This window comes from Crocuta crocuta, unplaced genomic scaffold, assembly GCF_008692635.1.
Source record: "Crocuta crocuta isolate KB4526 unplaced genomic scaffold, BGI_CrCroc_1.0 scaffold7, whole genome shotgun sequence".
Lineage (NCBI taxonomy): Eukaryota > Metazoa > Chordata > Mammalia > Carnivora > Hyaenidae > Crocuta > Crocuta crocuta.
Genome location: NW_027531904.1, coordinates 11,354,479 through 11,363,493, shown reverse-complemented (window position 1 = coordinate 11,363,493; position 9,015 = coordinate 11,354,479). Strand labels below are relative to the sequence as shown.

At 58.1% G+C, this 9,015-nt stretch overlaps 1 protein-coding gene and 1 long non-coding RNA gene across 3 annotated transcripts in view; both read right to left on the bottom strand.

The window, feature by feature from the left end:
- Window positions 1-9,015, bottom strand: part of IDH3A (isocitrate dehydrogenase (NAD(+)) 3 catalytic subunit alpha) — a 207,535-nt gene that overhangs the window by 159,678 nt on the left and 38,842 nt on the right. The gene's annotated exons all lie outside the window — the stretch shown is intronic.
- The window catches only part of LOC144240070 (uncharacterized), a 15,336-nt gene that overhangs the window by 6,019 nt on the left and 302 nt on the right, over window positions 1-9,015 (bottom strand). The window lies entirely within an intron of this gene.

Sequence of the window (9,015 nt, the reverse complement as noted above, 5' to 3'; positions counted from 1 at the left end):
ACGCGGGCGCCTGCTGCCCCTGCCCCGGCCTGTGTGCTGTCGACCCCGGGCCCTGCTGGCTGCCCAGCGGAGCCCCCACGCCCTGGGGGCGCGGACCCAGCTGGCCGAGGAGCGCCCCCACCCCTTCCCCGGCTCCGTGTGCGCTGCCCACTCCCAACAGCTGCCTCAGCGCGCTGCCCTGTCTGCGGCGCCCCGAATTCTGCCAGGGCCCCAGCAGCACCCCCAGCCAGGCCTGACCCCCGAGAAGTGCCCCTCTCAGCAAGGGCCGCGCCCTCGGTATCAGCACAGGGAGTGATGGGGCAGAGTGTCGTTCTGGGTGGGGGGTAATGACGTCAAGCAACGTCTGGTTCAGGGCCCATGTTCTGAGGTCTCTCAGGAAGCCATGGAGATTACTGACGGCTGAGAGCTCCCCACGAACCCGTGTGACCCAGCGTGGAGTCCCTTCCTGCCCCGCCTCGGTTTCCCCAGTCATACAAGGAGAGCTGAGAACCCCACCAGGCCTGACAGTGGGGTCTCTTGCCACAGCTTCTGTGCACAGTGCTCCCTACTCACGCCTCGCCCATTAAGGGACTTACTCTGGCCCCCACTTACGTGACCCCTTTATGCGTATAAGGCGGCCCTCGGTGGCCCTCAGTGGCTGGAGATCCCGAGCACTCACCCAGGAGGCCTGCCGGCCACGTGTCCCGTTGGGGCCTGGGCCACCCTGCCCACCCGCGTCACTGATTCCACACAGTGCTGGCTGCTGCAGGCAGAAGGCCTGAGGAGGGCATGATGGAGCCAGGGCGGTGGAGGGGGTGCAGCAGTGGCCTGGATGGCCACAGAGGGTGCAGCTGTGACCTGTGGGGGATGAGTCACGGGAAGTAGATTTTGATCTCTAGTTATGACAGACCTTTCCCATTTTTGAGCACCTTAGACTCATCAGATAGTGAGCTCCCTGTTCTTGGAGGTATCCCAGCAGATGCCAGATGGTCACAAAGAATGATGCAGATGGAGCGATGCATCACAGGGGTGTGGTGTGGCGGGATGACTCCGGGAAGCCCCTCAGCCTGAGCTGGGGGCATGTCCCGACAGCCGGCCCGGAACGTAAAGCAGCTCCCGCCTCTGCAGGCGGGCAGCAGCTGGTCCTCCTACTGACGCAGAGCCCCCACGAGTGTTCTCGGAGCAACACCGGCCCGCTGCTTCCTACGCACGAAGGCTTGATGCTCGAGGGTAGAGAAACCCACTCGCCCTCCTGGCGTCCAGACCAGGCGCCCGCCGGGCTTCAGATGCTAAATGTCGGCACCTGTCCTCCCAGAACGTGCTGTTCCTGTAACAGTAGCGGTAACGGTTCAGGAGAACCTGTGCGCCTTGGAGCCCCTGTCCACTCGCAAAGGAAACTCTACTCGCAAAGTAGAGAACAGTGATGGTTCATTGGTAGCGCCAAACCGTGATTATTTTACTTGGTGTTAATACTTTTTTATTATTATTATTTATTTTTGAAGGAGAGACAGAGAGCAAGCAGGGGAGGAGCAGAGAGGGAGACACAGAATCCGAAGCAGCTCCAGGCTCCGAGCTGTCAGCACAGAGCCCGACGCGGGGCTCAAACCCACAGACTGTGAGATCATGACCTGAGCTGAAGCTGGACACTCAACCGACGGAGCTCCCCAGGCGCCCTGGTGTTAATTTTAAAAGTGGGTCAGTTGCAGCTCATTTCTGCTGCGTGCAGGGGAATGTGTCTTGTGGGAGCATCAGGACAGAGAAGGAGCCCCTGCTGTGGTTTCTACCTGGCTTCCTGCTGCCCCGGGGCCCAGGCGACCCCGGGCCCCACCTTGGGAGCGAACATGCAATACAGGATACTGTCCCAAGGGAACGTGAGACTGGGAGCCACAAGTGCTCTAAACCAGAAATAATAGCTTATTACATAGAGCTTGAGGGCAACGGTCATTTCTACCATCATTCTGTTTAAAGAATACGGTAGGTAGTTACACACTTCAGTCCATAAATACCATACTGTGGACACCAAGCAAGGTGTGGGAGGGAGAGACATACCACTTGGAGTCAGCTTGGTCAGAAGCCCCCTGCTGTGTGACCCTGACCAAGTCACATTCCCCCTCTGAGCCCATTTCTTACTCCATAAACTGAAGAGGTTAATAATTCAGTGATTAATGTATTCTCCCTCTGTGTTCTTTTCTAATTGCTCTTCACATGCAAACTGTCTTTAGGGTCATTTCTTGCCACAAAGCAGAGAGCCAGGAGCGCCTGGGAGGCTCAGTCAGTTAAATGTCCGATATTTGATTTCAGCTCAGGTCATGATCTCATGGTTCATGAGATCAAGCCTCACGTCAGGCTCTGTGCTGAAGACGTGAGGCCTGCTTGGGAGTCTCTCTCTCCCTCTCTCTACCCGTCCCCGAGTTTGCTCTTTCTCTCTCTCTCTCAAGTGAATAGACATTAAAAAACAAGCAGAGACCCTACACGTTACCACAGTTCACTTGACTCATAGTTCTTGTGAACTGTTTCCTTTATGGAAGCCAGGCGACTTTTACTGGCTCTTGTCACAGAGGTCGGGTCACTCGCCCACAACCTGCCTGTGGCCCTCACGGAGCAGGTGACAGTCACAGCCTGAGCCCAGCGTGGAGCCGGCACTCACGAGGCTTCTCCGGGAACAGCCTTGTACGTGGAAATGGGACCCAGGTGTGGCTCAGAAAGCCAGCCACCTGCCACGCGGCAGGGACCCGCGCCCGGGGCGCAGGGGACAGTGAGGCGGGAGGCTCAGCCACGGCCACTCTGGGAAGCGAACGGACGCAGACGGGAGGGGCACGCGGGACCCCGAGGAAAGAGCAAACCGGAGGCTGTGGAGCGGCAGTGAGCTCGCGGGGCCTGGACGCTCGCCGAGGATGCAGATAACGGGCCCGAGAGGATGACGGGCGGGAACTCACATCCCAGACAGAGGTTTCTGCTGAACAGGTCCTGTTTCTGTGCGGATGGAGGCCTGGCCGACCGTGTGTCAGATGGGGGGGTTCATGCCTGAGTGGCCACAGGCACATCTGATGTCTCCATCCTGGTTTGTGCACGTCCCCCCAGTGGCATGTAGGGGAGAGGTTGAGGGGACCCTCGGACTTCTGGAGCCCAAGGAGGCAAAGGTATGAAGCCATCAACTCAGTGCCCGGCGCAGGGGAGGGGTCGGCGCGGGGGAGGGGTGGCTAGGGGAGGCCCTCGGCCTTGCGCAGGTGGCCCGCTGCCCCGTGGCCTCTGCCAAATCCCCCCCACGCTGCCCTGCACCCTAACCTCCAGCCGCACTTCCCAACTGGTCTGGGGTCCCCCGGACCCTGGCACCTTGTCGTTCTCCCTCAGGATGGGGTGGGGGGCGCGGAGCCCCCTCCCGCCACCTTCACAGAGGCTTCCAGCTGCTGGGACCCCCGTCAGAAGTGTCCGAGGCCTTGCGGCAACGCCGGCCCACGGCCAGCAGACGCTTCCGGGCCCCTCTCGTGTCCTGAGCTCTGCCTCTGTTTTGGCTCTTGGTGGCCTGGGCTGCCAGCGCCCCTGCCGCACTCTGGCTGCCCTGGGGGACAAGGCCCAGGCCTGCAGACTCCTAGCCTCCCCCCCCCCCACGGCTCCGCCCTCGGAGGACAGCACACGGAGGGCTGAGGACATTTTTCTTTCGTCCTCGCGGTTACAAACCATAAATGCCTGTGTCTGATTGTTGCTCGTGTGGTGTATACAGTAGGTTCTCAAGTGTCCTCTGGATGAACGAACGCAGCTGCTTGCGTCCTCACCGGCCAGGGCCAGGCTGCCTGCACGTCACATGGTCTCTGGTGTCCTTCACCCTTCTCTTCGCCCGAGCATGGTCTTCCCCAGACCCCCTCCCCAAGTTCCAGAGTCAGCTCCTGAAATGCAGACTGCTGTGGGGCCAGGCCAGCTGGCCGGGGCCTCGTCTGGGACCCAGCCTCATGCAGCCCCGGACGCTCCCCTCTCTGTGTCAGCAGCACCCTCGGGACCCAGATCACACCGTGCTCACTCCACGGAGGAGCATCCACTGGCTGCAGGAGGGAAGTGTCACACTGTCCGGGCCACCAGCCATCCGGGCCTCTAAATCCGAGTTGTCACACTGGGTTCATGGAGACAGAAATGATGCGGGTGAATGTGGGGATGGCTAAGGGCCCATTACATTCCACAGCTGCTTTGCCTGAGAAGCTAGGAGCCCTCACAGATGTGGGGGCTGCCTGGGGGGAAGGGGAGGTGGCCTCGGGAAAACGCAGGGACTTCCAGACACTGGGAGCTGGGGTCTGAGCAGCAGTCTCTATGAGGCCAGACTCTGGAGAAGAAGGTGGGAGACTGCCCAGGCGCACAGCTCTGGCCAAATGGCCCCTGGCGGGTGAGCGCAGGGGGGAAGCCACAGCACTGAGGGAGGGAGGCGTCCCCGGGAGCTGCGGGCAGGAAGGAGCCTGCAGACCCAGAGGCCTGGCCTGGGGCGGCAGGGGCCGGTGTCCTGGACATCCTGGACGGAGGAGGCCGTGGCTGTGGGGCAGGGGTGGCTGAGTGCGACCCCAGGCCCTGGGGATGCGGCCTGATTTGGAAACAGGGTCCCCGCAGGTTGGTCGGGTTGCGGTTAGGCTTGGCCCTGAATCCAGGCTGGCATCCTCACAACAAGGCCGGTGAAGACAGAATGGCGATGGAGATGCAAACAGACGGGAGATCCGCCAAGGCCCGCGGGCGCCCTGGGAGTGGAGGCGGCAGGGAGGGCGCCTCCCAGGGGGGCCGGGCCTGCCCCACGCTGGGCTCGGACCTGTGGCTCCAGACCTGAGACAACAGAGCCTTGTGGCTCCGAGCCGCCCACTTGTGCTCATTTGTTAGGCCGGCCACGCTGGGGACCCCGGGCGCTGTCCTGAGGGCAGGCAGCCCCCAGGCCGTCCTTCCCCGCTGGCCCCGCGGCCGGACACGCTCCTAGTGTGCACCGGAGCCCACGAGGTCTACCGATGAGGCTCGGGACCTGGTGCCCAGGTGGAAGTGGGGTGCAGGGGGTGGGGCGCACTTCTGGGCTGACTGAGCCCTGAGCAGGTCATGTGCCCTCGCCGGGCCCCACCCCGCGTGCGGGTGTAAGCGAGACTCAGCTCCCCGAGGGACACGACCTCCCGCGCGATCCACTAGCGTGGAGGTGTCTTCGTTCTGCTCCTGGTGACCAGGTCTCATCCAGCAGACGTTTCCAGGCCTGTGCCAGTCCCGGACAAGGACAGGCGCACACACGCGCACGCACACACACGCACACACGCGCTACTTACGCCCAGAGAGCGTCAGACTGGATTTGAAAAACCACCCCGCAGCTTTACTGTGTTGACACAGACGCGCCCAAACACGAGCGCACAGCCAGGCTACGGCTGACCTGAACCTGAGCAAACTGAATGGCGGGGCGCTGCCGACGGCAGAAGACGGCGTCCCAGGGCATAACGGCGTTAGGAGGGCAAGAGAGGCCTCCGTGTAACGCTATGAAACGACAATTCTCCAGTGAGATCCTTGAAAATGTTCAGCTTATATTCACAAAACGGAAGTGCTTCAAATTACATAATGCAAAAACTGAGAGAATTATAAAGGAGAAATGGACAAATCCGTGATCGTGGCCGAGGATTGTTAACATGCCTCTCAGTAATCGACAGTTCAACAGATTAAAACTCAGGGTATAGAAAATCTCAACAAGGCAATTAACAAGCTTGATCAGAAGAATAAGTCTAAAGCCTTGCACCCAACAGTCACAATGTAGTTTCCTTCGAAGCGTTCAGGGAATACTTTTTACTTTTTATGAGTTTGTTTTGAGAGAAAGAGGGAGAGAGAGGAGTGAGGGAGGGACAGAGAGAGAATCCCAAGCAGTCTCTGCACTGTCAGCACAGGGCCTAACAGGGACTTGAACTCATGAACCCTCAAACCCCAGTGCAGACCCTGCCAGACCCCACTTGGACCTGGGCACAGACCCCGGCACAGACCTGGTGCAGACCCGGCTCAGACCTGCAGAGGCCCGTGTAGACCCCACACAGACCCAGCTCAGACCCCGAAGAGACCTGGCTCGGACCCCACGCGGACCCGGCATGGACCCCGCGCAGACCTCAAGCAGACCCAGCACAAACCCGTGTAGACCCCATGCACACTCCACACAGGCCCCGCACGGACCCCACGCAGACCTCAAGCAGACCCCACACAGACCCAGAACAGAGCCCGCACGGACCTGGCACAGACCTGGCACGGACCTGGCACGCACCCCGCGCAGACCCGGAACAGACGCACTCCGATGTCCCATGTGTCCAGGGCGCAGGCCCCTCCAGATGGAGGATATGCCTGTGCTCCCGCCTCCCTCCCTCATTCTGGGGGGTGATGCTCCGTAGCCCCGGCTGCCGGTCCCCTGGGCTCTGCGCCTCCTGGGTCTGGACCCCATCCCTTCCCTGCCCCCCACTTGTGAGCACGTCTCCAGCTACCTCTCTTTTAAAGTGCTCAGGGACCACAGGCAGTGGGTTGGGCCGCACGCAAATGTCATGCTCGCTGGGGGTTAGCAAGCAGGTTTGTACTGACTGATTCGTTGTCTGCTCTGACTGCCCTGTGGTTCAGCTTCCTCCACTTCCTGGGGACCTGGAGGGCACCTGCCACAGGGGACCCGAGCTTGGGCTCCTTGTGGCACGACCCCCCTCCCTGGGCTTCTCTGCTGTGTTGTAGCCTTCACAGCAGTCATGGCCTGGGGGGCGGGGCACAGACTTCTTGAAGGACTGGGAGAGCCTGGGCCCCTCTCCCCAGCCGTCCACTTTAAGGGTCTTTGCTCTTAACTCACTGGTTAAAATGCCAAGTAAACAGGGATCTATAAACCCCCTAGTTCTGGGGGTGGGGTGGCGGATGGGCTCCACTTGGTGGTCAGGATGAATAATCACCTCCTAACTGACATTCTTGATGAATGTGGGGGTGGGGGGTCACTCCTGTAGGGCCAGCTGCCACCTTGGGTCATCCTAGTTGGTTTCTCAGTGATGCCGTAAGGAAAGTGGCCACGTGGAGACCAGAAGCTGTCATTAGTTTGATCAGCAGGACACAGATGCATAAATAGATGTATAAACAGAGGGATGGAGAAACCAGAGGGAGCCTCAGAGCTTCTGGCCAAGCTCCTGCTTTAGAGAAGGGGAAACTGAGGTCCAGGGAGGCGAGGCCACTGCCAAGGTCACACGGGGAGCCCGTGTCACAGCCTGCCTCCCGCAGTCTGAAAGCTCCCAGGAGGAAGGCAGGCCAGCTCTGACCGGACGCAAGCAGCCGTTCGGTTTGCCTGGGCCCAGGTTTCCGGCACCTGGGACTCCCCGTGCCCCATCTGGACAAACCTGGATGGGGGTCACCCTGGCCCTGGGTCACGGTGTCTCTCTTCCCTGTCTAGAAGGGCTCTCAGACAACTTCTAGGAGGAAATGAATACCAGGCAGAGATAGCTGAGGCCCGGCCTGTCGCCTGGGCCCTCCTGGCTGGGCCTGGCAGCGGACCGGGCGGGGGGGCCCCAGCTGGCCACGCTCTGATGTCCCGCAGACCCTGCCTTGCTGGGCACACTGCCCCCCGGTCTCTAGCTCAGCCAGTCTCCGATGGATGCACTCCCTTTTATCAAGGGCAATTTAAAAGCTCTCTTGGAGACGTTGAGTTTGATCTCCATAAACATTTCTTTTGATAAATGCCAGTTTCCACATAGCAGGTATTTTGAAAGACTCTGTTTAGCAATGTGCTGGCATGTCTTTCTGTCACTTTGCAGCTAGGGAGACCCACACAGCCCCCATCTCTAACTCTCTGTGTAACCTGGAGCAAATCCTCACACCTTTCTAAAAAATTATTTTTTCTAAAATTTTAATTGCAGTGTAGTCAGCATACAATGTTATATTAGTTTCACATGCAATGTTGTCATTCGACACTTCTGTGTATTACTCAATGCTCACCGAGCCCACACCTTTCTGAGTCTCGATTTCCCCATCTGTGAAGTGGGAGATGTTTATCTGTAGTTTGCTGAGTTGCTCTGGGAAGTAAAGGAGAAACACCAGCCTGGCACACAGTACACACTCAGCTAAAGGTAACTGCTGTTATCTCTGATTCCCGAGGGCTCCAAGGCCAGGCTTTGCCTTCCTCCAAGGGTTGGGGACGTCAGCACGGGTTCAGTGAAGACACGGGGACTCCCTAGGGATGGAAATTTATGATTTATGATCTCCTGGCCCCTGCCGGTTCAAAATTCAACTCTACTGTTAAATATTCATCAGTATCTTTTTCAAGATGGCTTTGGTTATTTGGGCAGAAAAAGGAACCCTCGTGCACAGAGGGTGAGAATGCAAACTGGTGCAGCCACTGTGGAAACAGTATGGAGGTTCCTCAAAAAGTTAAAAATAGAGGTGCCTGGGTGGCTCAGCTGGTTAGGCATCTGACTCTTGGTTTAGGCTCAGGTCATGATTTCACAGTTCATGGGATCAAGCCCTGAGTTGGGCTCTGCAGTGACATCAAGGAGCCTGCTTGGGATTGATTCTCTCTGTCTCTCCCTCTGTCTCTGCCCCTCCCCCATTCATGTGTGTGCGCTCGCGCTGTCTTTTAAAATAAATAAACATGAAAAAATTTTAAATTAAAAACAAGTTAACAATAGAACCACCCTACAATCCAGCAATTGCACTACTAGGTGCATTAGTTTCACGCACCCAAAGAACACAAAAGCTCAGATTCGACGGGGCACATGCGCCCCGGTGTTCATAGCAGCGCTATGACCACAGCCAAAGTATGGAAAGAGCCCAAGTGTCCGCCTGATGAGTGGATAAAGATGCGGTGTATACACACAATGGAATATTACTCACCCATTAAAAAGAATGAAATCTTGCCATTTGCAATGATGTGGATGGAGCTAGAGTGTATTATGCTAAGTGAAATAAATGCGTCAGAGAAAGACAAATACCATGTGATCTAACTCATAGGTGGAATTTAAGAAACACAACAAACGAGTAAAGGGGGAAAGAGAGAGAGGAGCCAAGAAACACTTAACTCTAGAGAACAGGTTGCTGGACACC